At 37.8% G+C, this 4,914-nt stretch overlaps 1 non-coding gene across 1 annotated transcript; it reads left to right on the top strand.

Moving 5' to 3' along the window:
* The first annotated feature begins 2,308 nt into the window (after window positions 1-2,308).
* Window positions 2,309-2,415, top strand: LOC142164482 (small nucleolar RNA R71). Its single transcript, XR_012695249.1, has one exon. It is a non-coding gene; the product is annotated as a small nucleolar RNA R71 (small nucleolar RNA).
* The last annotated feature ends 2,499 nt before the right edge of the window (window positions 2,416-4,914 follow it).

The following is a 4,914-nucleotide window of genomic DNA, read 5'->3' as shown; positions in this document are numbered from 1 at the left end:
ATGTATTTCGTAAATTGTTGGGAGGTGACGCACATGCTAGGTGAAGAGTGTGTGGGCGTGCACTATAGAAATTGTGACATAAATGTTTCTGTAGAATTTTGTAGTTAAATGATCTTGGCATTTTCCATACGATTTTATAAGTTAAAGAAATTGAGCTGAAAAGCATATTAAAAATCATGTTGAGGCTATGTGCCAGTATTATTGGGATCCACGGAGGTCATATTATTGTGAAATATTTATTTTAAAATAAAAATTCATACTCAGTCATATTCATTTCATTGCATATCATATCTCAGTCTCTGTTGTTATTTATTGATACATCATATCATCATTTTTGGGCTATTCTCATGACATTGTGAGCCCATGAAAGAGAGACTGGAGAGATTGATGACTGAGCCCATGAAAGAGATACTGGAGAGATTGATGACTGAGGGAGGCCGAGGGCCTGATTGTGAGGATATTTTTGGGATCAGGCTACACGCCGCAGCAGGCCATGTTGGCTTTATATATATTATACTATTGCACGTGAGTTGGCCGTGCGGATCTATATATTATATTATTGCACGTGAGTTGGCCGTGCGGATCTATATATTATACTATTGCACGTGAGTTGGCCGTGCGGATCCAGATATTATTATATCACGTGAGTTGGCCATGCGGATCCAGATATTATTATTGCACATGAGTTGGCCATGCAGCACATGAGTTGGCCGTGCGGATCCTTATATTATTATTGCATGTGAGTTGGACGTGCAACACGTGAGTTGGCCGTGCGGATCCAGATATTTATATTATGGCACGTGAGTTGTCCGTGCTTATTGCGCTTGGGCTGTAGGAGCCCCTCATGAGTCTGTACATCCCCAGTGAACACAGTCGACTATAAACAGGAATTGGGCTACACGCCGCAGCAGGTATTGTATAGTACTGAGTAATTGAGTGTGCTGAGCACAGTGAGAGAGAATACGAGACAATGAGATTGAGTACTTTGAGAGTGTGAGTACATGAGTGCTATATCTGAGATACATTGCATTGACATGCACACATGACATATATGTATAGAGATGTGTTTTTCTCATGTTGTACGGTATCACATTATTCATGATTTCTCATACATTTTGACAGATGGGCATAGTGATGCATTTGTTTTACATGGGTTATCCGGAAGAAAAATGAAACATATTATTTATTATTGAAAATATTTTTGGAGAAATTTATTGTTTTCAAACTATTCATATTATTGGCAACTTCAGCAAAAGATTTGAGTTTTCACTGATGGATTTGAAAGGAAGAACTATTATTTTTGAAATCATGATTTGGCTGGGCATTTTATCTCTGAGTTACTTCTGGTATTATTTGCTTATTATTGTTATGGATGGTTGTGGACTATTGGTTTTGGACCTGACTTTGGTAGAAGCTCGTCACTACTTTCAACCTACGGCTAGGTTTGTTACTTACTCATTACATAGGGTCGGTTGTACTGATACTACACTTCTGCACATTACATGCAGATGTTGGCTGCTGTTGTTGTTGTGCTCGATGGTTGTGGGACTTGAAGATGTACCTGCGTTCCTGTTGTAGCTGCCTATTATTCAAGGTAGCCTTAGATTTTATAAAATCTCTGTTTATGTATTATTCAAACAGACTATGTATTTATTTCATTTCCGCTTTGTATACTCTATTCTTAGAAGCTCATGATTTGTACTACCAGTTCTTGGGGGATGTATAAGATTTAGACCTTTATTCACTTAAATTGCTTTAATAATGGCTATTGGAATTGGATAATTGAAAGTTGGCTTACCTAATGGGCTGGGTTAGGTGCCATCACGACTAGTTAGATTTTGGGTCGTGACAGCTGCCCCAATTCTGACCACTTTGCCTCTGGCCCCCATAGTTGCCCACACAGTTCAAATTCTCCTGAAAGTTTTAGTTGTCACTTTCACCACTCCATGAGCACACATATGGTTAGTTAATGCATGGTGTACATAATCCCACATTAGTCGTGTCAAGTATGTGTACCTGCTTATAGCTTGATTCATCAATCTTCTTGGTGAGGATACTCATTTGTGTCATCAGAGTGGCCATATTCTCGTCTATGTAGTTGTTTGGGTCCAAAGCTACTGAGTGAACTACAGGAGTAATTGTAGTGTCTCTTGTCATCCATCCTGAGTTTTGAGCCATTTTATCTAGCAGGACATTATACTCTCTAAATGATTTGCTAAAAAATGCTCCACCTGCTAAAGCATCAACGTTGGCCTTCAAGCTATCTGCCAATCCCATGTAAAAGTTTTGTCCCAACATCTGATCTGGGATGCCATGATGTAGATACTTAACCAACATACCTTTGATCTTCTCCCATGTTTCTTGTAGTGTTTCAATTGGTTTCTGTCTGAACCTCAATATCTCATCAACTTGCTTGGCAGTCTTATTGGGTGGGCAGAACTTATTCAAAAACTGCTTGATTAATTCATCCCAAGTAGTGATGGAGATTATGGGGAGCGAATTAAGACAAGTCTGAGATTCTCTAGTCACCGAGAATGGAAACAATAACAATCTGATTGCTTCCGGTGTCACATTCGGTTACTTTTGAGTGACACAAATTGACAAAAAGTTTTTTTCAGATGCTGTTGTGGATCTTCAATGTAAGACTCGGAGAACAGTCTCTTGTTCTGCAGCAGATGTAACATGTTATTCGTGATTTGAAATGACTCCGCTTGTATCTGAGGGACTGCAATTGCGGTTGCCAGATTTTCAGTGGTGGGTTATGCCCAATCATACAAGGCCGCTTCTGGCACAAGAGGTGCCACACCCTGGTTGTTCGGGTCATTCACATTGTTTTGGTTGTTCTGGTCGTCTATGACATCCCCCATTTCTAGTTCGATCTGTTATGTTAGGTTTTGTTATCGTTTGTCCTTCTAGTTTGTACGATTTAATGTCTTGAAAGCTTTCTTAGGATCCGAAAATGCTTCAAACAATTCACCAGTTCTTGAGTAGTTTCTAGGCATGCATCTGTAACACACTAGACTAAAAACATAATAATTTCAATATAATGAATTTAAAATGAAGAAAATTGACTAAACTTAGAATCCTAGCAATTCTTCTAGATGTAATTAATAACATCGTTAATTCTCTGGAAACGGTGCCAAAATTTGATCACGTCCAAATACGCCTCCTAAGAGGTCTAGCGGTCATTACAAATATAATCCGGTTTACAAGTTCGAAGTCGAATCCCACATGGAATTTATCTATTAATTGTAACCACTAGTTTCGCAAGAGTTCAAGTAATCAACCTTCAAAAATACTAAATATCGATTTGAGTGTTTACTAACTAAGATAAGAGTAATTAAAATGCAGTAATTTATATTAACAGAGCAAATATTGTAGACAAGATTTGGAAAAGTCTAGGGTTATGATTTTTCCTATTGTCGGAATCTCCCCCGCTAAGTTTTCTATAAATTCGCCTAAGTATTCTATACCGATCATGAGTACTTTGGATGTCGTAGCTCCCTCTCGAGCAACTACTATAATTTACTAGACATATTCTCTCAAACTACGCTAGCTAGCACTAATTCATCGCTCACTACGATCACACCAAGGTTTCGTTATCTCTAATACTCTTTTAAACCCTCCGTATTGATCTCTCAAATACGTTAGGAGTGGTGTTGTTCAACGACTATCTAAATGAGTACTCTCTCTCTCAAGTAATACACACTAAATAGGCACAGTTAATTAAGAGCTCTTCTATTAAAAACAACAATAACAATATAGTTGAACAAGTAGTGAAAGATCAACAGAAAATTTATATGGCAAAATGGCCTCCAGGACACCTAAACGTGTAGATGTTTGTGAACCCAGTAAAGGAACTTAGAATTTTTTTTCTTTTTAACACCTCAACTTAACTATTTGCATGTTAATAGATTCCTTTGACAATTGACTATACTTATGTGGCAACCACATGTGTGATGTGGTAATACTGTGTGCTCACCTAATTTAGGCGCGTGAGTATAAATTAATTGAGTAAAAGAATTCTAAAATATAAAAAAAATTGAAAATCCACCCCCACCCACTCTCCATCTTCTCCAAACCCCCTCACTTTAGCACTGCTTTCTCCTCGTCTTCTCAAAATCCCTACCCTTCATACTAAATTTTTTAAAACTCCACATTAGAAGTTACCATTTTCTTTGCAATCCCAAATATCACTCACAACCATTTATATCAAGAGCTCACATTTTCTACGGAATGCAGGTAGTCCGACAATTTAGTTGGTCGGGTTAGAGACGCCACGCCGGGGATTGTGAAATTGAAGAAAGAAATCAGAAATTGATCGGATCAGTATGGCAAGCTTACTAGAGAAACAGTCTAGTGATTTGTTTTACCATAAACTACATAGATAAGCAGGGTTTCAAATTTGCCCAAGTCCACAAATCAGTCCGGCAAGCTCGCTTGCACCGGTAAAAGTTTGGATGGATGAAATCCAATTCACAGGGGTACGAAATTCCTCTTTGAAGGGAATATGATAAAAAAAATTAGAATGTTTTGCTAAACGAAAATGAATAAGAGAAAGTTGTTACGATTTGCAGAGATTGCGACGAGACAAGTAGCAGGAACGGTGATACCAACGACTATGAAACTGAAGAAAAAAAGTAAAAAGGAAGAGAGTAAAAATAAGTTAAAATTTTGACTTTGCTTATGTATTGATTTGATACTTTAGAGCGGAGAAGAATGGTATTTATGGAAGATTAATGGTGATGGTGGCTGCCCAGTGAAGAAGAAGAAGAAGAAGAAGAAGAAGAAGAAGAAGAAGAAAGAAAATGATTTTAGATTTTTTGATAAATTGGGACCCACTAATCATACATGTCAAATAATAATAGGCTAAGAATATGATATACCGGCCATGTCACTTCGCTTGAGAGACAC

The sequence above is a fragment of the Nicotiana tabacum genome, chromosome 9, assembly GCF_000715075.1.
Source record: "Nicotiana tabacum cultivar K326 chromosome 9, ASM71507v2, whole genome shotgun sequence".
NCBI classification, from domain to species: Eukaryota; Viridiplantae; Streptophyta; class Magnoliopsida; order Solanales; family Solanaceae; genus Nicotiana; species Nicotiana tabacum.
Note: the sequence above shows the minus strand (reverse complement) of the source record. Positions and strands in the feature narration are given on the sequence as shown.